The sequence below is a fragment of the Bombus affinis genome, chromosome 14, assembly GCF_024516045.1.
Source record: "Bombus affinis isolate iyBomAffi1 chromosome 14, iyBomAffi1.2, whole genome shotgun sequence".
Classification (NCBI taxonomy): Eukaryota; Metazoa; Arthropoda; class Insecta; order Hymenoptera; family Apidae; genus Bombus; species Bombus affinis.
Window position 1 is genome coordinate 11,256,724 of NC_066357.1, and position 25,381 is coordinate 11,282,104.

Genomic DNA, 25,381 nt, shown 5'->3' on the forward strand with positions numbered 1-25,381 from the left:
CATGTAAACTTTACGTTATTTCATTTCACGCCTCGAGCGCACTTCAAAATACATCGACCAGGCTTTCACGCTTCCGTTTCTTCACCTTTTTGCCCTTACTGTTTATGCGTCTTGCGTCACTTTGCGTCGTACCAAATTTCTTTTTGCGTCCTTTTATCTATATAGATTTTTATAGCGTATTCTTTCCTATCCTCTGCCCTTTATCGCGAATGATAAGTCGATCGTCGATCAGCGTTGTTTATTTTTCCTTCTCTACTCGTTATCTGTTTGTCGTTACGAAAGAAGATTCGCCTCTCATCTTCCGTGCAACCGCTTTCCCGTTGCTCTTGTTAATTTTCGCACAGTTCAAATATTCTCCTTTGAGAATTAGTTTCAGATACAAGGATGATAGATACTAAGAATTCCTAGATAGCTTTCTACTCTCGGCAAGAGTTCTCGACTTGAAATCGGAAAGACGATTATTCGCAACGACGATCGAACGACATTCCGTGCCAATATCTCCGAAAAGATCCTCCTCTATTTCGAGTTACAACCGATACCAAGAATCGTTGTTTGTCGCGCGAACGACGAACCATTTCTGTGTACGTGATGAGGGAATACGCCTATTAAGTACATTGAATTCCAGAGGAGAAAGATTGCATTAAAGATACATGGGGAATCGCACCGGTTCACGGCAGATACCTTTCAACAACCCTTTTTCGCCACGTCCAGGGACTAACAGAAAATTATTTGCAGATATTCGCCATTTCGGACGAGGGCAAGAATGCTTCTGTCTCTGTTCACAATCATGCCTGTTTCCATGATACTTCCGACGATCCTCGTTTCAATCGACGTTTCAGCATCGTACTGTCGATTCCTTTCGTTTGCTCCAACTACGTTTCGCAACATTTTGTCACGTCCGCAATTTCATTGAAAACTCATTCCATCGCGCCCTCCGTGAAAACAGCTTTAGCCCTGCAACATAAAAACTAGTTTTAGCATTTTCTTCAATTTCAATTGCTTTTAACAAACTTGTACCTTTATTCTCTCGTAACCTAATCGACATTAATCGTAATTATATTATTTCCATCTGCTCTATCTGCTCTATCCGCTCTTTCTCTACTAGCATTCGTCTTCTAAATAACGGTCGTTTATAATTTTCTGCACGCGTGCTAATAAACAGCATACATATTTTTTAAAATATAAATATGTCGTGTTACGGTAGTTTGGTCACTTAATAATAAATTAAGCTCTCATTCTCTGAGAGCACTTACATACAAAGTTACACTTTCTTAAACTTTGATATATTTACGATTATTATACAGCGAGAAAAAAAGATAGAAATAGCGCGATTCTTCGTTTCAGGACATTTATTACGAAGAATGGAACTGAAATTATGAATTCGTTCCAAATGATACGAATAAAAATCAACCCTGTTACTAACATCATTGTTGCCAAGTCGCCATGAAGATCACTAAATAGAATATCAGAGGAAACGTTCGTTACGGTTCTTTGAATAAGAAATTCACCGCAGATCCGCAATGTAACATTTTTCTATTTCTTACGAGACTTTCGGAAAAAATAATATTTAACGAAGCAACTGAATGAATAGCGAACCGAATCGGTATCAACGAATACCACGAGTCCTGCGGTATCTCACAGATTTTTTATTACAGCTTAGTACGTGGCTACCTATTACGAACATGAAATCGTGTTTCACGATATGGAATACCGTCAATAATTTGAAATTGATCGTTTAGTTTCGAAATTGATCCTTCGTATGTGCAGAGTGAACGATAGTACGCTGACTTTTGCTGGTTGTAATTTCCACCTCTCGACCATCTTCGCTGTAGTCATGTACAGTATAAATTCGGCAGTGTATCGATCAAAGCTTGTCTCTCTTTACCGAAAGTTCGTTTTAAAGTCGCTCGTTCCATCGTTCGTAAAGCACTTTTACTTTTTATTGAGCAAACAATTTTTAACGTAGTGGAATCCGGTTGAAAAAGGAATGAAAGTAATTCTGAATCGTAGCAGAAAGACGAAAAGTTTTACGACAGTTGTGACCGGCGTCGAACAAAAAATACATTTCTCTAACGTTCCATCACATCGGTGAGTAAAAAAGTTGCCGGCAAAAGAAAACCGCGTTAACAAGCAATTTTGCTCGTACCATCGATTTTTTATCTCGTAATTAGAATAAAGATATACCAGGGCAGCGTACTAAATCGAGGTGGATTAAATCCGTCGGGCTACCCACATAGTTGTAAAACATACGTGAGATATCCGATGCTTTATCCTATCGATACGATGGATCGCTAGCGATGATACTTGAGATGAATCGAACTCCTGTCAAGCCGCATAGCAGTTTACATAGCTGAGAGAGTACGGATTGTTGCATTGTTCGCCTAGAGAATTTCACACAACTTGACTGAAAGTTAGCAAGCACGTGGACAAATATTCTGATGCGTATGTGTGTGTATGACAAATATATTTATTTACAAACAAATGCAAATACCAAGCGTCATACGTTACGATACTTTTCTCCTTACACACATTTATAAAATGATACAATACAATACAAATAGATATTCGATGTATCTGAAGCGTATATTTATATCTCGCTCCTTTAATGAAAGTATTACTACGTATTGTACAAGTATCTCTAGGTGATACCGGGTAGAAATCTATTTTCAAAAATATCTATTCCAAAATATATATATTATATCATATATATGTACGTAGTGCTGCAACGTAATCCGAGATTAAACGAATAAAATTGAGAACGCCGCTTCCATTGCGATTTTACAGTGCGATTTTTCCTGATTTTACTTCTGATTTCTCACTGCTATCTGCAATAGCATCGATTGGCCCTTCTTCCACTCTTTGACCACACCCTCGTTGTTCGTCGAGTCTAGAACGGTGGTAAAATTTATTTTCCGTATAGATAATTTTCAAAAGTTATTCGATGTCTGACAGCGAGAACAGTGACTAGAAGCAGGTTACGAACCAAGCTTTATCCTTCTTCTTCTTCCTCCTCCTCCTCTTCTTCCTCTTCTACTTCCTCTCCTACTTTCTCTTCGTCATCCCCTTCGTCTTCTTCTTCGTCTTCTTCCTCTTCTTCTGGGAACGACTCCAGTTGATTTTCAAAATTAGTATCGAATATCCGGATATGGAGTATCTTGTATAAGTATCAAGTAGTGAGTGACTAGTAGCGAGTAGCGAGTAGCGAGTGCGTGTACCATTGACTACTGGAGGTAACATAGGTATATGTATATGTACTTATATTTTCCTTTAATTTTATGATAATTACCGTTGCATTCACTATACGTAGACAAGATCTTACATTTTTACTTTATTCGTTCACTCTAGCTAGGACGACTCGGCAAACGCATTTATCACTCTTACTTTTCTTTATATCGAGGGTAAACCCTAACCAATTAATTAATGCCGTGCCATTCGAATTATGTACTTCCTAGAAGATATTGCCATTGAAGTATCTGCTAATTACTAATAATAGATACTCAAGTACAAGACTAATTTTCCATAAGAATATCTATATTCTTTGCTTACTTGTCTTACTATAATAAGAATTTAATTATTTGCACTTTACGTACGTGTTCATTGATAAAATGAATTCGTTTTTGAAAATGCATCTGTTTTTGGACAGAGGATCGTACGATCCAAGAAAATGGAGATGCTCCCGTGAAACGAATCTTGCAGATATATTTTCATTCGTGTCAATATGTCAATGTATCGCAAATATTTTAAAGGAAACTCGATAATGATCAAATTAAATGGTTATTACAACTATTTTTTATATTGCTTTCGCTTCGAATTATATGTGTCTATCATTACCGTGGATATTTTCTATCATATTAATAGCACTTAAAATCGTGTCGTACGATGTGCTAGAAATTTTAATTTATGTTAGATGGCTTTTAACTCGTCCGGACGAACGACATTATTGACAAGAAGCTGAAAATGGTCGTGAGAGATGGTCTGTCTTTTATCCCGTCGTATATCCCGTCCAGACATCATCTTGCGAAATGTCTAACGACTGAAAATTGAGCGATTATAATCCGTTCTATCCCATTCTATATCATGATTAATAAAATTAACGTTACCTTAACATAAAGAATAAATGTAAAAAAAAAATTCTTATATGAAATTCATTTACATGAATTACATGTATTGGTAATATTAGTTAATTGGCACGAAGAAAAATTAACCGGTTCATAAAAATCGAACAAACAGATATGGAAATACAAGCTCGAGATAAAAGAATAGAGGAAATATCTGACACATTTAATCTCGGTGAACGAGGTGCATTTTACATCTACATAAAACTAGCATTAGTAGTTTGGCATAAGACATCTTAAATTTTTGTCCAAGTATTTTATTTAAACAAAAATGATATTTAACGACGAATTTCTATAGAACGCACAAAGATGCTTGATGGGTGACTGCGTCTATGTATATTGATATTTAATACTTTGAAATATATATACTTAACAAAATTATGCCATTGAAATTCCAATTTCACTGATTCAACGAACAACAGAGTTTAATAATTTAACATATAAATTGAAATTAAGCTATACAGAACCGCCAGTAAGCGCATATAGAATGAAATTGATTGTTATTCATTAACTCTGCCGATTTCATTATCGAGTGTGTCTGTCTGTCTGTCTGTCTGTCTGTAGTTCCTTTATAATCGATAGACAGAGTAAATGTCCTAATTCAATGGATAAGATTTTAATACCTACGTATATAGCTCTTCTCGTGTAAAAAAGAAAGTAATTTATCCTATTATATTATTAATATTTGCGACACGCATTGGTTAAAAAGTTCTTGCTCAAATCATTGTTTAAAGAAATCTTTATATAGAGCTTTAAGCACGATTTAGTTTACGTTATAAACGTAGAATTTTTATAGCATGTATAGTTGTAACACAGTTGTGTGTATATATTGGGTTTAGATTTAGATAGCGTTTTATCGAAACAAAACTTTTGAAACATTGGTTTAATAACAAACAGATTTTCTAATTTGCGCCACTCGTGGGCATATTTCGATCTTTACTGCTGTAAAAAAGTTTGTTGATTATAAATAAAATATATTCAAATGTATTCAAAGTTTGATTTGTAAGATTGCTGCGAAATTTACTGATTCAAATAATGTACATGACCCTAGGGAAATTTCGGTATATGTATATGCTAATATAAGATGCGAACACGATATACTATACATGTATAGGGGTGTACGCAAAGAATATCTACTTCTATAGAACATGTATTTACCAGAGTATGAAGATAGAAGAAAGATTGCAGTGTATTCTAATGTAGTGTACTTAGGAAATATCAAATTGTCTTTCGGTTAATTGAAATAATCGGGATTACGTTGTAACGTTATCGTGAGAAATTCTTTTCAAAAAATATGCCCTATCGTAAATTGTCTCAGATTAAAAACTCGATTCATCCGAGCATGTTCGGAACGTTCGGAATCCTTCGGAGATTCTTTTCCACCAACTATAATTTTTTAAATCATCCGATAACTCGATTCCAGATTACTGGATTCGTCTATTCTTATGAATATTAATACAAGGAAATGATATATAAGAAGATATTGGCCGGTGTTTCGAATAACAAAAGAGCTCACAGCAGAAATTCAATGAATCTGGTCTTGAGAGAAATCTCGTTCCGATAAATGGAATTGTCGAGACAGGGAAAATTCATCTTCGATTAAATGGACCATTCGTGAATTGCATCTGTCGCGTTTGCTGCCAAACTTGTCTTCGCATATTGAAAAAGTTCGTTCGTAAGGAAACTCAGAAAAGTGTAACTATTTTATGCGATTAATGGCCAACGAGGCACGATCGTAACAGACGCATCTCACGCATCGGTTACAATCACGCTTGTATGTTCACATATGCGTAATGCGAAATGCGAAACGGAAAGCAACGGATGTGGCACGCGCTAACACAATTAACCTCGTGGTAATGGAGTATGCGAGGACCGGCGCCTGTTGCTGGAGCAAGGTTTCATCGTGTTATCAAGACGCTGTCGATACTTGCAAAACCAACCAAAGTATCTACGGTACTAGCCATGCTCTAGAATCTAGAAATACGGACAAGTTATGCACGTATCAGGTCGTCCGAAAAGTGTCTTTCTTTTACAGACACGTTTTTTTACAACAACGCATCTTTATACAAACGTGAAACCTAATCTGTCGAACGTTGCGATCTTTATCCCGATAGGAAAAAATGGGTAGACGTTAAAAATGCGTAAGGCGTTATCAGTTCGAGTCCGGAAACACGAGTTTCGCATACACCTTGATGCGATAAACGCGTGTCTCCTTAAATAGATGGAAATATCGAATACCTTTTCTTAAACAAGAATAAATCAAACGATTGGCTTTAACGTAACTACACCTATTTGATGTGTATATTTTTAGACTAGGTTACTTCCGTTGTTATTCGATATCAGGGTAAAAGAAAGGCTTTTTAGTTTGAAATTTGATAGCGTTTCGAATCAGCGAACGGTTTACGAAGGGAAGAAGGGTATTTTTTTCGTTGTGCGATATCAGCGTTAAAAAACATAATAAGAAGAAAATAATTATTATTTAATCAAATAGAAGTGAATTTAATAAGAGCAGATGTATCCTAGATGATCGCGTGTCACCGTATACATAGGCATTAATGATTTCAAGTATTTTGTATAAACTTGTAAACTACCGTCGGAGAATCTATAAAATTACTAAATTAATAGAGACGCGAACGAAAAGAGCAATTAATTTGTTTGATATTCAACGCACCCCAAGAGTGATCCAAGAAATAATATTGACACAGGTTGTTCAGGGCAATAATGAATGCAACGGCAGAAAAGTAATTGGACACTATCAACGGATCAAACACGCATTAACGAAATTAACAATCCATTACGCGGTAAAGGCGCTTTACAGTGTCGATCGAAAGCTAATAAAACGCGATATATTTATTCTCAAAACCGATACACGACGTTTCGTGCGTGTCGTAACGCAACGTAAGTTACGAGTAATTTCATTACGTACAATATGTCGGAGAGAAGATCATTTCTGCAGCCGCGATTCCATTAATTGACAATTTCATGCCATTAAGGCTCTATAGTTAATCCATCGATCCCTTGATCAAAGCACCGCGGATCCACGTCGCTTAGAGATTTTAATGATCCCTGTATTGTCTATGCATTAGCCTGTTACCATTTAATAAATACTTAGTTGTCACGGTATATCACGTTCTTCGTCTTCCTTTTGCCTCTACTGCCATATCTTTGTCACAGTATCTCTATAATTTTACCGACATGTACATACATACATACATACATACATAGACATATACATATAAACTTGATCTTGGTTTGCGTATTATCAAATATTTTATGAAATGAGATTGACATTTTTCGGATATTTTCCAACGATCCGATTCCAATGGATATCTACACGGAAAAATTTGCTATATCACGGACCGATCATTACACGGCCTGTAATTATTTCCTATCCTCATTCGCATTAGATTACGATCGGACAAAAATTTATTTCGGCTTTCTGCTCATAAAGTTTGTGTAACAACCAAGGATAGAAGAAAGAGGCGGTAGCGTTTAATCTTAATCTCCCATGAAATTCATTTCAGCTCTTCCCCCCTCCCACGATATTACAGGAAATTACAGCCGAGACCGCGTCATCATTTACGTCCAATCACTTTCTTACGCACCGTAACGAAACCAAAAAGTCGTTCCTTTCTGGATGGTAACATTTTTCACTTTCTGGCCAGTACATATTTCGCATCAGGTGCTTTCTCGATGCAGCTGCCTATTAGATAGGCACCGCCGTAATATGGCTAATTTCTGCCGGAAAATAGCAAAATCCACGAGAACCAACAGCTGCTCTGTTTACAATATCCTCCCCTGTTACCACAAGCAATCGAAAGCTTATGTTCACAGTTAATTTTACCGAACCGCATTTTCTTTCCTTTAGCGGCCAATTGCCGATTTTCCGATCATGTTTTATTACGAAATTCAATCTGAAACTAATACTACAACAAAACTTTTTACAAATCTCTTTTTACGTAATTTGTAATTTGTAATCGTATCGTAATTCAAATTCCACAGTTAAAGATAAGATCGTTAAATGGATCATCGTTTTCATCTTAACTGTTAACGCGAACAAGTAAACTCTTTCTTGGGAAAGATCTTTTACAATTATTTATATAACGATTTTAAACCGACTTCTAATCGTCTTACATTCTTCTCGTGCATAGTTTGCTCGGGTAACTCATTAAAACTCTGTCCGTTTCATTTCTTAGGAAATGTTTAACTTATCCTCTTTATCTTCCTGCTTCTTGCGACGGAGATGTTCGAGTTAGGGTACCTAAATTAATGTTCCATTTCTGTCGTCTAAGGAAAATCGCAATAAAAAAAATTGTTCCTTCCTAGTCTCTATCTTCCTGTTGTCTTTACTCTTTGGATTGGGTTTCAAGTATTACACATAATATCTTGTCGGTAGTTTTACAAAAACGAAATTAATCGTTTTCAAATATCAGATAACGAAAGTCGAGTTTAGCAAGAATTCATTATCGGATTAATCAAAATTGAATTTACAAGCAATTTCACCTTGTGATTATAATTCCTATGCGATATGCGTAGGAAACGAAAGATTCGAATAAAATGCGAAAGAATATTTGTTGCAGTTTCATCTACTGTTTATTCTACGTTCGTCCGTGTGTATAATTACTCCATATTTTTTGAACAGATGACAGTTTTAATATCTCGATTTCGCCAGAATAAAAGCGAAAATGTTTTTTAATACTTGTACTTTTTTTACTATTGTAATTTACTTGTTTTTTATGTATTTGTATTGTATACTTTTCTAAAGCGTTTTCTAGAGTGGAGATCCGGCTTCAAGTACTTGGAAAGTTTCATTTAAAAAAGAAGCGCATCTTGTACATGCATCGATGCATTTAGTTTACCTTAGGACATTTTCTCCCATTTCTAACTATTCAAAGGATAAGTACCTCTTTTCAGTGTTACACGATGGGCATTGTGTATTTAACGAATAACACTTTGATATGTAATAATCAATATAACATTTTATTAGACACTTTATTTAGCAAATAATTCGAAAAACGTATAACACCCAGCGTGTGTTCAACTCAACATGAATGTCTCTGTTTGAGATCAACGCGTAATCAATTCCAATCGGCCGGTACACGATACGTTCAACACTTAGCCGTACACGCGTATTTCACATATAATTTTCAAAATGAAATTTCTCGCAAATAAATCCTCGGACTTAATGCTCAGTTTTTCTGGTTACATTTTCAAAACCTTTATATATATATTATATTAGTATATATATATATATATATATATATATAATACGTATAATATGTATGTATACTTGAATATTTCTTATATATATGTTTTACGCGCTCCTTTTAGATACTTTTACGTAGTCGTAATATGCAACTTTTGCCTCTTTTCCTATCGACAAACTTATGTATACATATTATTTATATTCGAGACGTTTGTAATTTGTTTGCATACTTTGACCCCGTATAAAAATCATTTAGCTGTATATATAACACGGAGATGGAGAGAGCCTTTTTCTCCATTAAAAATGTACCGTTTCCTCTCTCGATCTTGGATCACTCGATCACCGGTACTTACTGTTAAAACGTTCTAAAGAAAGTACATTATTACTCTGTTCGAAACAAGGTCGATGAATAACTTGATTCGAAGCCTGAGGCAATTGAATAAGAGAAAAAGACATGTTTTTACCGGCGTTTATTTGAAATTTAGTCACAGCTTGATTACTGATAATAACATCGATTTCAATTTCAATTATAGTATAAGTAATTTCAATTTCTTAATGTTGACTCAACTAAAGATATAATAAATATAATGCAATGTTAGTTTAATTTCTAGACAAAAGATCGAACGTGTATGTTATAAGTACGTTCTGTTTTCTGTTATGTATTAACAGGATTGTAACTCTGGCGGAAAAGAAAAAGGAAGAAATTGCGTATAAATTCAATTGAAATATAAATTTCTTTCATATGTAGCTATATTACAATAAAGAAAATCACTAATAACTAATTATTCGCAATATAGATTAGCCTTTTTTCTACAACAAAATTATTTAGGCTCATTAAAGTCAAGTTACACACGAGATGTACTACATTGGAAAAGTAAATAGTGGAAGAATAACAATTTATACGTTAAAAGTTACCATCATTGCCATAGGTTTAGCATAACCGAGAATTATCGAAACAGATATATAATCGATAATCCTGTAATTCAGAATCAAGATCAATTAAGGCAAATATATGTTATACAAATACTTTTCATTACTTTTATAGCTGCGATTTAATTCACCCTTCGAGTTATGTCAATGTTTCAGATCCGCCAATCGATACTTGTAACGTAAGATAGATACCGCAAGCCATAACGTTTTCCCTTCCCTATTTCACCACTGGGATTTGGTATTGTAAACGGAAGGCTATAAATATCATCGTAAACGAAAAGCATATTTTCTGCCCATCTTTTCCTTCCAACCCCGCTTGATTTCCAGTTGAATTTACATGTTTTTTTCTTTTCAAAACAGGAGAGCCACCTTAATACAACAGAAAATCTTCTCCTCCTAACTCTGCCATATCTTCAAACGAGAACCGCCAACATCTATCTTTAACTAGGGTAAGGTTCTTATCTTTCTGATAGTTTGGGAAATACTCTATCAGCTAGATTCTTTTTTACGTGATATACCATCTTTTTTCATCTTTTGTCCTTTTAATTACCAGGCAATTTCTAAATATATTATCCATCTGACAATATGATCACCAATATGATTACCAATTACGAGTTAAAAATTCAAGGCAACCGAAGCATCCAAACGTGAATTCAACATCAGTTTCGCTAAAGACAAACACTCTCGAGACTGTTCTTTTCCGAGAAAAGATTTCGGCACCCTCCTCCTTCATCTTTTTGAACTCTCGAAGGATTCGAGATCAAAGGCACGTGATACATAAATATCGCGGCATACCAGGTCGGACTTTCAACGCGGAACTTTCAACCAGATAACAGATAACAGACTTATATGTATACAAAATGAAAGAGAGATTACTTTTGTGGAAATGAACGTTGGAAGATCGTGCAGACGAAATAAAGGATCCTTGATTACGACGGATATCATCGTACGGCTCCCGCTCGTCTCTTCGTTACGTTTTCCTCTTCGTCCTTTCTTTTTCTTTTTCCTCCTTTTTCGCTGTTTCTAACCGTCTGTGTCCCCCTCTTGATTCTCCTAAACTTAAGATCCAATTATATCAGCCACGAATGACATTCTTAATCTTAAGAAACGCCTTCGACCTAGTCTCATAAAACACTGAATCTGCGTTTCCTTTCTTTTTCTTCCTCTCCCTCTTCTATCACTATTATTTTCGATATCTTTTCTCGAAAATCTTCAAGAAAAACGTCGGAATCGGCGGGAAATATATGCCGTTGAAGACGGCACGACCAAACTGCATAGGTAAATCGGTCGAAGCACGATTCGAAATCGAGTTTAAATAGTTTTTCAAACCTTTCCATTTAAAATGTCTGAAAATTATTATGTATTTTATCTTACGGTCCCCGACCCCTGATTAGTTTGAACAAGCAAGCAAGATCGAAGATAGGATTCAGCCAAAGAAGAGATTGTTAGAGAGCGATCGATCAATCGTAAATTATTTGCCGAATCTGCGAGCGACGCGACGTCTTCTCCACTCATTCATACGACTATCGCGGGTAAATTCTCATGATCTCGCCTAGCTGCTAGATTTGCTACGATATTTCAAACCATCCCAGAATTTGTGTGTGACAACTGAGTTATGGATATCCCAGGGATTCTCCACCTTACCGGCTCGATCGTTCCCCACTATGTTACGTAACACACATCGGGTCACGTTGAATTTCTCGAATTGTACTTAGTATCCGTGATGCCACGTTTCTACCAGTTTCGTTCAAACGCAAACGCGCCAAGCACACCGCTGCTTCTCAGGAAATTTCTAATTACGTTTTCCCTCGATTTTTCATATTTTTCATATTTTTCATATTTTTAAACAAAAATTGTGTTATATAGTTTACGAAATCAAGGGTACTGAGAACAATAGCCAACGCTCCATAATATGTCAGAAACGAGGATATACGCAAAGAACGGTCGAAGAAGAAATCGGCAGGTAGGCGGAAAAGTACAGAGAAAGAACGGCAATACATCCAAACTAGTTGGCTGCTGAAGCGAGCAAAACTCTTATAGAAAGAAAACCAAAAAGAAAACATCCCATTGACCTCGCTAAAGAAATAAAATAGCCAAACTCGAAGATGGTATCCCGCTGAGGGTAGCCATCCACATGTCATTTAACAATTGAGTTTGAAAAATTTACCAAATGTCCAGCTGGACAAATTGTAATAAATTAAACAAATTGTAACAAATTAAATAATAATAAGAAAAAAAAAATAGTTTACGAGCTGATCTCTTTCATTCTTCCCGGGATGCAGCGCTCGGATGTGGATGAAATTTCTACCTATCTATCTATCAATCCTATGGATGAAGTATACGATATAAAAATAATATTAATTATCATTCGTTCAGGCAAAATTTATAAAGTCACACGCCAAGCATAAATTAAATTTAATTAAATTAAATTTAATTAAAAAACATTTAGCAAGTGTTTTCCTTTATATTTTCTCGTCTTCAAATCCTTAGCATTTCTCTTTACATCGTTTTAACAAACTTGTGCAATATGTTAATCGATATTTTGTTTGCACTCTATTGTCTGTTTTCTTCATTGAACAACTGCTAAAGGGAATATTGGATTACTTTTATAATTCGTTTATCAATGCAATCGCACTATCGAACACCACACAATTGGAATTATATAAATGGAATTACATTCGCTGCGAAAATTCCCTTAATCTTGATATATCTGAGGTGTATAGATCGTCGTGAGAGTTGTATAGTTGCTGATGTTAGTGCGCTGACTACTGATGTAAAGGCCGAGATAGGTTCTGCTGCGGGCGTAGATGTCGCCGCTGGGGTACTGCTGCTTTTCATCTAATTTAGATGTCGTGGAAAGAAAAATCAGACTCCGGTCGCCGGAATTTGAGAATCCGGGTCCCGAACGTTCGTAACCTAAAGCGCTAACCACTGCGCTGCCGTCGTCCGACGCTAGTTGGTGTCGAATGCCGCTACATATCTTTTTTACTAGCATATCACATTGATAGGATTGATTAGGATCATGGATTAATTAAGTCGCAACAAGGAATTTTCGACTGAGTTTCTACACGATGAGATGTTTCGTTTGCTCAATATATAAAATACGAATGTTTAGAATGCGATAAGATACGAGCGAAGGGAGAAAGCACGATGCACAAACCAACCTGCTGCGTATTCGCCAGAGTCATTTCGTTGATGCAACGTTAGCTTATACATGCTTTATGAGCATGCAGTGTAATGTTAATAATGTAAAATACGCATTGTTAATTTAGAGAGAAGGCTTTCAATTTTACTTTGTAATTTTAATTAAAATCTTTACACGTTATATTGAAACTTTTACTAAACGTCATACTAAACGTTATACTAAACACGTTATACTAAAACTTGAAAATTACACCTGTGAATTACGTGATTGAAATACATAATTACAATTGCTACAAAAATATTAATTTAATTAGTTTTCCATTTTCCTTGTACGAATCGCTATGCTTATCGCTGTCAACACAGTTATGCGTATAGAGTAGTTTGCGACTTAAAATTACGCAAAAAGATAAAAGTATTATATCCGATACCGATGCAATTTAATTAGTTAAAGTTCATATTCGCTTTTATGGTTTTGTCGCTTTGTTCGCATTGTCTGTGTCACAACATTCCGACAACGATCAAAGTAATTAACATATCGCATCTTCCCAAATGCGTGTCGCGTGTTTTAATTAGCTGTTACACAATGTTTTTGTAATGTAAAGAACGAAATGATGTTTGAACGCTTTTCTTTCAAGATATTTTATCAGGATGAACTGTTGCGTTTATAGCATTATTTACAAGATACGTAAATAATAGATAGCACGATGAGACGATAACATTTATTGGAAATGTGTATTTCACATATGGTTCGATTCGTAGTACGTAATTTGAAACTTTTTTACGTTTGCGCTTGTCATCGTCACCTCTTTCATAAACTGCCTTCAATCTATTTCTCCCGTGTTATGCATATGTCGTGTTATGCATTATACGATACGAAAAGTTATGTCGCAACAAAATCCGCACTTTTCTTTTCTTCGAAGAATCAATATTTTCTGATTGTCGTTCTATTTGTAAATCACAATTTGTAGAGAATTTTACACTCATTAATCTTTCCTTTTTCGACAAAAGGAAATATCATCTGATATAATAAAATAAAATAAAATATAATATAATATAATATAATATAACATAATGTAATGTAATGTAATGTAATATAACATATAATAAATAAATCAGCGTTTTGGAAAACTAGCGAAGCGATTTAGAACGTTAATAAAAGATAAATACAATTATTTTGTTTAAACTGTGATAATCAAAAATTATCGTTTCGACATATTCCTCTGACAAGTATGAATTATATCTTAGTCATTCATAACGCATCATGTTCAAATGTTATCTTAGTAGGTAAGATTCTTCCGATATGTAAATTTACGGTACGAATACTTTTTCGAAAAGGTATTCGCTGACGGATATCCTTCGATACATCAAGCGTTATCGTACGATATTCATTTTCCAGTAAAAAATAAATCCCAGTTAAGTAAGTCCATTACACGCGTTTCCCTACATGCTGTATTATATATCGTACTTTCGTCATTTTAGTTTCTACTGTACCATAATACAATAGATAGTATATAATAGATAGGATATAATTCTAACAAGCTATGATACTTTTAAAGCAGCACTTTTAAAGCAGCGATCAAGAGAGCAGCCGATTCCTCACATTTTCTGTTTTACCGCTATTTTAACGCTTTACGCGCAGTGTTTTATAACTGCCGAGGGGTATATGAGATAAAGGAAACGTCTCTCGATTTGATAAACAAAGTTTAGATGGGCAGCGTCGAGACACAGTGAAGGGATATACATCGTACGTACATAGTATGTATAAGAACAAAGTTTATATTTCGATTGGCACGACCGGTCAAAATTTCGCACCTAGTCGCTACGATACTTACAACTAAAGAGAAATCAGAATCGATTATTTGCGACACTTTGCAACTTTACTTTTGTCATCTCCAATTATCTGGGAACGTGTTACGGAAGTAAACGTAAAGTAGAGTTACTAGTCCAAAGGATAGAACAAGTAAAAATATGAATTATATTATTTCGATAACAAAATATTAAAAAGATCACGGCACACGACACTACAAAAAACTTGTCCACTTTAATTTACCTCGTATATCATCGTTCATACATCATGTATACTTGCTTCAGGAAGAAAATGTTTGATGCTGAGGGCATAATGATAGATTATTCGCGGTTCTTGTTGGCAGTCGTCGATCGCGTTGATTGGTAATTAAGATTGTTAGTAACAGTCGATTAACGAGTACCTCGACAGAATTAGCTTAATGTCCGAATCAAAATTTAATACATCTATAAATTCATCGGCTATCGTGTGGTACACATCAGAATTATACACATGTTGGTCGCCTATACATATAAATCAATGTGTGTTAGATAGTACAAGCGCATACATAATACAATAAGTATATGTATATAAGTATGTATATATAGTATTAATACACTAATACGTGTAGTAAAAAATCATCCCCCATGATTCATTTTATTATAAGTATATACATGTGTATAATACTTTCAATTGCTTAGTTGTATCCTAAGTACAAAAGCAAAATAACTGCAATATTCTTAAATTTACGGTTCGTTTTTTACTGCTTGGCAAAGAGGTTGGATATATTTCGATAAAAAATTCAAATAATTACTTGTGTTTTCTGTCATATACAAATACTTTTAGAGTATTTTTTATAAAACTTGAAAAAGAAACGCAATTTTTTATCAGAAAAGTTGCGCAAGTAATTTTATGATATAAAAGTTCCTAGAAACTTTGTAGATTAATTTGAAATATCGCGTTCTCTATAAAAAAAAAAAAAAAGAAAAAGAAAATGTGGAAGCATTTTCTTTCTCTCTCATTCTTTCATAACGTTTTTATTGGTTGCAATATGACTCGGCAGTTAAATGTGCACAAGTCTAAACTTTCTAATCCGAAAATTAATATTGAAAAAATTAATATAGAAATTCTTCTAAAGTATTCCAATTTCAATTTGTTAAACGTCCAAATAACTTTCCTTGTAAGATCAGTGTACTATAAACGCGCAGGCGCTTGCCATTAAAACACGATCAAAACAACCTAACCCGAATCTTCGGAAAGTCTTCAACTCGAATTACAATGTTAAATTACCTGTTAATAACCTCTTACTTATTATCGCTTGTATATTGTCGCTTAATAATAGGTAAATTGTCTGCAAACTCGGGATATGCGTAGAATTCAGAAATAGCATACATCGTGGTATCGGGATCGAGTCTGTGTTACAAATTAATTAAAGAATGGCCGAAATGTTCCCAATTAATCTATAATGATATACTAAGGCCTAAATTTCTTACAGCGTTGTTTGTTGTATTGTCATGTATTATTTAACTCGAAGCAAATCCAACTTTACAACCATACTTGAAAACACCGAAGCCATTTTTATGAATATAAAGTTATTATCCTTTATATAAAGTTATATGCTTCGCGACATCGCAAGATCAGAAAATCAGAATACACAGAATAAACGCGCATATTATCTGAAAACTTTTGCGAAATTATGGAATTCACCATTTAGGACTTTAAAACTCTTAAAATAGTTTCGCGGATGAGACCAGAAACTAGCTAGTTTTCGAATCGAGCCGAGCGCTGTTATGTTTGTGCTCGTGTGTGCTAGCTAGCCTATTTTAATCCTTCTATGTTTACTCATTTTCATTCTCCTTTCATAACTATCCGTTACTCGAAAAAATCTTTCAGAGAATACTCACGATCGATCTGTCTCGACAGCATACACTACACATACATATAGTAAATACTTGTAAATACTTGAACGTGAGAAAACTCTGTAGCTCTAAGTCAACACCTACGTATGGTTAATACGAATGATATTAAATTCATTTAGTAAATTCCGAATTCCAGTAGTTACATCGTGTATCTCTAATAGGAACGGAAACACGGGATCATAAATATCACCAGCATTAGTAATTAATATTGACATCAACTGTTCAACATATATCGATATATACATCATTGTTCTTTTAAGACATTTTAACGAATAAACAAATATTAACTGATTCTTCGTCATACTAAGTGCGAATTGAGATTTGCAGGGCAGTTAAAACGCTCATAAACAATCATGTCCCTTTCTCCCTCATAGAGAAATATTCTCGAGCTGAATTCGCGACACAAAGTACCCGATGTATTAGCCCGGATTCACTAAGATAATAAGATTTATTACCATCCGACGACCAACTTTCGTCAAACTTCCGTGCTTCCAGACATCCTGACAGGCCTCCGGCTAGAATACTTATGCATCCTATAGCCTTTCGGCAATTCACTTCTATTAATTCGGCGATTCAACAACTTTCCCGTCACGGTTTACGAATCCGATCTTGGCTATAAATTTCATATATCGCGATTCTCGATAGTTGTTGCGCCAAATAGAAACCGTCGTTAAATAGTATTATTAACTAATAGTATTATTAAATGTTTTTTTGTTATATGTACCTATTTCACGTGCTAAGGGCTATCAGTGATCTTGCACTACGTATCTAACGTATCTAACCCACGCACTATCGCAGTCACCAAACCAGTGACCAAACCAGTGACCAAACAAGTCGCGAGATGGAGATTCGTATTATCTTCCTCCGAATACAATTTCAATGACATTTACATGTCTAATCGCGTAGCGATTACGCATCGCGTCGCTTTTTAAGTAACATACTACGACATTGAATTTTCCATCCCTAAAATCTGAACAACATCTTGAAAGTCGAACACAGGATGCTTTCCTAAACGGACGATTTTCTTAAAAATATAAAAACTCGTTTCGATCGTTCAACCTCTTAGCACCTTCCAAATTTTCTATGCACCGGCCAAAAATATTTTAGGAAATATGCATTTTTCAAGACACTAATTTACTAACTAACATATTTTTCTTAAAAATAATGAAAATTTCGTTACCAAAGTAAAACATACAACATATTTCTGTTAGTTAATCCAAAAGAAATCTTGTCTGCTATAAAAACTTATTTTATAAAAATAAAGTGTCGTTAAATTTCTTAAAATCTTATTAGAAATGAGAAACAAAAATATCAGATGAAGGTACTTTTCGGGAGAACCACGGATGTACAATAACGGCTCTGGGCTAGGTACTAACGGCAACAGGGTTAAAAGAGACGAGTGGTAAAGAAAGCGATTATCGGTTACGAGTATAAAAAATGCACGACGTGACAAAATATTACAAATAAAACTGTAGTAACATAATTATATTTAAGCATGATATGTGTTCTTCGCCCGTTAAAATACCCTGATTTTTGTACAAGTTATGAAATCTTAGATATTACATACTCTCGGTTCAATCCTAGTGAATATTTAAAAACGATACATATTCACTTACGACACAGGACGCAAACTTAATCGATGATTCTGGTAAACCACAATAATTATGTAGGAAATTGATAATTGTAACACGCTGTTTGCCTCATTGTCCTGATCGGTGGCGGTCAATTAAACGTTTTAATTAACACATAAATCGATATAATAATTGAACAGGACAATAATATAATATAATAAGAAATGGGGACAAGGCGTGTCAAAATGTACATCTATGCAAACAGTATTATATCACGTATAAAAAAACGTTAAGGACTATTTTTGGAGTATTAAATTCTTTTGTTGTAGTTGTGATGCATCGTACCTCAAGGTATAGAGATGCAAAGTATAATTCTAAAAGATCAAGCCGTTTACAATAACAACCATAACAACGTACTAATCCCAGTATTGCAAGAATTTCACCAACATCGAACGACAAACGGCACGATACTTTTTCTTAGATAAATACCGTTATACAGATTTCTTTGGCATACCAGAATCTCCTCATTGCACTACACCTTTTATCTCTCTGATAGATAGATTTCGATCAAAGTATCCTTTCCAATGCTATTATTCACATTTCAGGCGTATCTCGAATGCATTATACTTATGCTCCATCCATAAATCTGGTACTATTTCACATCTTTCCATGTCTGCCACATTTCACGTGCCTATTCTAACAATAACAATAAACTCTCTTTGGGCCGTCGATTAATCGATATAGGAACGAAACGACAATAATTTTTTCAAAATGAAGAAATGTATCTGATATTTAATCTGTCGACTCTTTTTGTCCTCTCATCTTTTCCGACGAGACAGCAGGCAGCGGTCTCTTTCCGATATTACGTACAGTGGATAGTGCACTTGACAGAATGCTCGGTTTATCAGCGTTCCTCGATTGAAACTCGTGAACAATAATCAGTGAACTACAGTAGATTTGAACTGGATTTGATCAGAAATGTCCCTAGACTCGTGATTCTCGATCGCATTGTCCTTTGCAATGGCAGTGATCGACGCTCTCAACAGGATTCCGAAACTGTCAAACCATATGATTTCATCGACTTCTTGACAAGAATATCTGTCTCGGCGCTATCACCAATGTATATGTAACATATTACGACGATCAATATGAATCTTCGTTAGAATTTAGTCAACAGTTACTTTTGTATTGGTCTGTTTGAAGCCGAACATATTCTAATTTATTTGTCAATATTTAAACGTTTTGCTTACTTACTACTTACTGCTTATTAATTACTACTTACTACTTACTACTTGCTACTTACTACTCATCATTTACTAATTACTAATTACTAATTACTACTTACTACTTACTACTTACTACTTACTAATTATTATTGCGGTACGTTTCCACGTGGTAGAAAGTCATGATTTTTCTCTTTATGAGGAAGAAGGGTTGCAATTGAATGCATTGTTCTAACATTCAGTGTCATCGCTGTAAAGTCACAACTTAGTGTCACGCGTATATATATATATATATATATATAATAATGGAAATTATCAAATATATATGTATACCTGTAGATATATCATAAAATTGAGTAAAATTTGTGAGATTGCATGATCCTTGTTACGCAATAGACATGGTCTACATTTATAAATCATATGTGTTTATGAGACTCATAGTAATAAAAATGCGATAAAAAATGGATAGAATTTCAAACTATAATCTCTCGTTTTTCTTCTTCTTTCGTTGCCGTATTTTGTTAAGCAGCAACAGAAAACGTAACGGTTAAATTGTTTATTCGTTTATTCTTTACTTTCCTCTTGGCTGGTTACTTGTTTCTATCGGATGGATACCTCTCATTCTTGTTGTTCCTTTTACGGCATAACACCATCTTAACTAACACTATCAACCATCGGCGATGGTGATGGCGATTCAACGAAGAACCAACGAATTAACCGATTAAAAATAAATGGAAAACTTTTCAACGGTTCCAACTGATAGCGATATAGGGCTACACTTTGCAACTGCTGAAATGCTATTAAAAATTACAGTGACGTTCTATACGAAATAAGTAATATGTAAGACAAATATGTAAAAAAGAAATATGTAAATTATCGAAAGAATTTCAAAATATCGTAACAAATCGTAACAATAACAGAATTCGAGAAAATCATAGCGTGAATTTCCGATACCAGATTGTATAAATGAATATACATTACATTACCGTAGTTAGAATTCTGAGCTTGATAATATCTCAAATGAGAATGCATTTTGCATATGTATATTCCAGCGTAGCAGCAGTTGCTGCTGTTACTCGCGCTGTTTTATAATATTAATGTAGTAGAATGTGAATATGATTAATGTTTCGTAAAATGTATTTTTCATACATACATATGTACATTAAACTCATAAGTAGATATCGCATGTTAAATATCATGCGATTATAATACTGCTAAAGTAATATGTATACAGATTATAATTTACAGCAAATATTGGTACAATCGTCGACAATACGGGAAACGAGAAGAGATCTCGTGAAACAACGATTCTCCCACGTGGAATTCTTCATTAAATTTACAAAGTTGATACATATTTAAAATTAATATGTGTTATAATTAAAACTGTGTTCTATATAAAACGAATTGCAACGAAATTCGAATCGAAACTGCTATCTAACAAGCTTAGCATTCGAATAGTTAGAAAAAAGGCGAAGAATTAAATGTAATAGCTCGCCTGACCCTCAGGCCAGGTAAATCAATTATGTTTGAATGCAACGTAAATTTATATCTTTATATTTATTTTACATGTAGCAAGTATAGTAGCATGATTTTTTATAGAAAAGACGACGTACGTCGACGAATAGCATATCGGTGGACGAATTTGCATCGAAATGCATAAAATAACCGTAAAGAAACTGAGGATATCCTATAAAGAATTAGAATTATACACATATACAGAACATATCGCAGCTGTATTCATAGAGTTAATGAGATTATTAATCGGTATCTATAAAGTAAATTCTGTTGTCATTTAGAAACGATTAACTGGCATACAAAAGGATATTACAAGCTGGCAAGCTGGAACCTAAGACGATCCAGAAAGTAGAGCGAAATATTATTGTGTTTCATACAATCTTCAGGTCTGAAACCATTAACTTTAGAATGATATGAATCGACGTCAAAAAATATATTAACGTAAAGTATCTAAGTAAAATGCTTGTCGAGGAACGATAGAAAATTTCAATCGAGCATCGTCGACGTTTAATTTATTCGATGACACATCGTTGTAAGAAACTTATTCGTCAAAAAGAAAGAGACATTGTCTTTTCCGAACAAATCTAGCCTGGTCTTTGTCTTCTACCACAGTTGATAGATTCTTGCTTTCTTACGCAAACAAAGCTACCGTTGTTGTTTGCATTTTATCACCACTCGTTTATCATTTTCCCATTGCATTCGTTATTTCAGGAAAGGACATCGTTGCCATAGGTGTTATTCGATAAAATAACTTTCGAGCAGTAGCGAGTACGTTATTAGGCTCGATTGACACGAACAGCGAATACATCCTCGACATCTCGCAAATACAGAACGCGAGTATCGTGACGATCGATCGACGATCGATATTTGATACGATTATCAGCACACGGTTCCTCTTTTGCATAATAAAATTGCTGGGTAATCGTAGCGACGATTCTTTTTTAATAAGCAATGTTATCGCGTTCCTTTACGCGCAATACGCGGACATAAATTAGACACGTTTACAAGTTCGCCAACAAGAATTACATTTGTTGGACGACGATCATTTCCCCTTGAATCGTCGCGACGCGCTTAACCTAACCGTTAACCCCGTCGAATTCGGAATACACGTACATATTACAGCGATGCGTATCAACTTTCTTTCCTCTGTTCAGTTCCATTTCATACGAAAAGGGGTTTTCATTGTATTCACACGAATACACAAGCACGTCAGCTTTTTTCTACCATACACTAAATATCAGCTTCGATTTCTTTCTATTCCCTTAATTAAGCCTTACATCTATCTAAATCTAAATACGACTTTGTCGTATATTTTTTTACTTTTATGAGTACAAAAGTCTATGTGTTTTAACGTTTAGAAACATACAAATTTCTCTATTAAACTATTTTAAGATTAGTTACGGTTTTCTCGAATTAAATATCGTTTAGTATCACTTGTATCACTTTCCCTCCGAGTTTCTTGGTTTAGTGTGCAACAAATCTTCCAGTTTTCAAAATCATTACATTTTATTTGAACGCAAATCAGCTGGTCGTGTATTTCGGAAAATTTAATTACACCCACGTGACACTGAATGTTATTAAATATAGTTTGAACAGATCGCGATCCGCTGGTGGTTGTTCATAAATTGTCGTAATTATGAAATCGCCGGTGGAACCGTCGAAACTCCCGCCTCGTCGCACACTGTCAGTTTTCATTACAGGATCGACGCGTACCCGGCTTTCCTCCGATGCCTGATTTTCCACCACAGATACGAATCCGTACGACCATGTTCGTGTAAAATCTTTCAAACCTCCCGCGTCGTCCGCGTTTATTTTCATGGATTAGTAAAAGATTACGGAATATGTATGTACGTCGAGCACATACTACGAACAGACATCGTTGGAAAGGCAATTAAAGAAGGGACGAACCGCGCAAATAATTTGTGACAAGATAAGTATGTACCTATCTGGTTTAACAATGGCGGCGCGGCAGAAATCTTCGAAACTAAGTGTTTCAGATCATAATGTAGTCGCTGGTTCTTCGTTGGTTCCTCGTTGGTTCTTCGCTGGACACAAGGCAAACGATCGGAACATGGAAGTAAATTTTAGTTGGTTGGAGTTTCGCTACAACGTTTCTACGATTGGAAATGTAGCCAGGCATAATATTTACCACGGTAGACGATGCACAGTTTTCAACATCCGCTAGATATTAACGATGCAACATGTAGGATCGTATACTCTGCTTAAAATGCATTTTACACCATTAATTTGCGAACCATTTGCAAACCATTGGGGTTCGACGAAAATTTCATTCGACCCAATTACGCGGAACCGTGTACCAGATGAGTTTATAGATCGTTCGTGATCGTCGATTCGCCGACGCGATGGGTGAATATCTTCATTTACCGCGCACGTTTCACCAAACTACTTCACCCTTACCACGCCGCAGGTTGCACTCTTTGAAATTTCCTCGACTGCAGCACTCTCTTTTCGTTACTTGCGAACGCTTTAAATCAAAGTTTCCTCGATCTCGATACAACGATCTTCGATAACGTAACGACGAGAAATGCCAGAGATACTTGTGTAACGACGTTAACAAGAACTTGGACCAAGTTATATCAAAGAACGGAACATATAAGTCCCAGTTCTTCATTTTACAACTCGCGAGAACTTTCTTTCAATTTCTTTGACACCTTGTTTTCTTGGCAACGTTCGACCACGGAAAATTCATTGATAACGAAAGCTGATCGCTACATCGTTTAAAACACTTCACATGGAACAATTGAGTTTTATATTTTTATGTATGTGCGTATAGTATACACGCATACACGCATACACACGCATTTCGTCGATTCCATGACTCAAAGAATAGTTGGACAGTTTGTAGCCGCGAGGCGACACAACGTCGCGTTTCAATTTCACAAGCGCTTTGCTCCGGGAGCAATTCATCGGTTTCATCTATTTAAAGTTGTATTCGTTTATTTTTACAATGGTAAATCTCGGATCTCGTTTCACGGTATCCGTTAATGCGTCAACAATTTATCATTTTATTGTATACGATACGATAGAAAGAGAAATAACGAGAACAGTGTGTTTTAGGCACAAGGCACAATACCCATTTACGATTTACTTCTTCGAAATGATTAACTTGTCACGTATTTTACAATGAAAATTTTACCTATACACATAGATCGCAGGTAACAAGCTTCAATTGCTCGCGAAAAAGTAAAGAATATACGTTGTAATAGATTCGACGCGATATGTTTATCAGCGATAAACGCTGATAAATCGCGGTTTCGCGAAGCAAGACCAGCCCGATACTCCCTATAACCTAGCATATTGTAACTTGAAAAACCAATTGTAAGTCTGCTCGATGTCACTGTTAATGGACGTGCTCAAGCCGAAGCTGTTTCTCTCAGTCTACATTTTCATAACACTTTTTTCGCCGTATACTATCTACTTATCCTATATTTCCTATTATCCTATATTTTCCTTCCATTTTTCTTAAGCATTCTTTCTTAAACATTATTCGTTCCTTTCCTACGCTCTTTCCTCTTTGTTCCTTTTTTCTCGTGTTTCTATTAATCGGAAGAAAAATTTTGGGACAAAAGACTCACCGGTATATCAAGATCTCCACGTGAATTTGATTCGTTCGTAAATAATTTCACACGTCAATGACGAAACGTCGTTCTTCGTGAAATGTTGCACTCGATTTAAGGGTTGCCCGAGCGGTACGGGACGCGCGCTTCCACGATACTGATCGACGACGTCTCGCAATACTCGCGCGTCGCGATGCGACGCGACGCGACGCTTGGACGCAGAGCGCGTACTCGAAACGCTAACCTCCTCTAGCCTATCCGTGACCAGCCACTGGAACTCTATTGCCAACTTCTCTCTACTTCCAACATCGACTTTTCCTCCTTTTATACTTTATACCATTCTTCTCTTCATCTTCGTTACTATACTTGTGTCTTCGTTTTTCAGCGAGACCCACTT

General features: G+C 35.3%; 1 long non-coding RNA gene across 1 annotated transcript; it reads right to left on the reverse strand.

The window, feature by feature from the left end:
- Nucleotides 1–101: 101 nt before the first annotated feature.
- LOC126924061 (uncharacterized) lies at nucleotides 102–25,316 on the reverse strand. The gene is made up of 2 exons (XR_007713396.1): nucleotides 25,003–25,316; nucleotides 102–954 (listed from the first exon to the last, which is right to left on the reverse strand). It is a non-coding gene; the product is annotated as an uncharacterized LOC126924061 (long non-coding RNA).
- Between the last annotated feature and the right edge of the window lie 65 nt (nucleotides 25,317–25,381).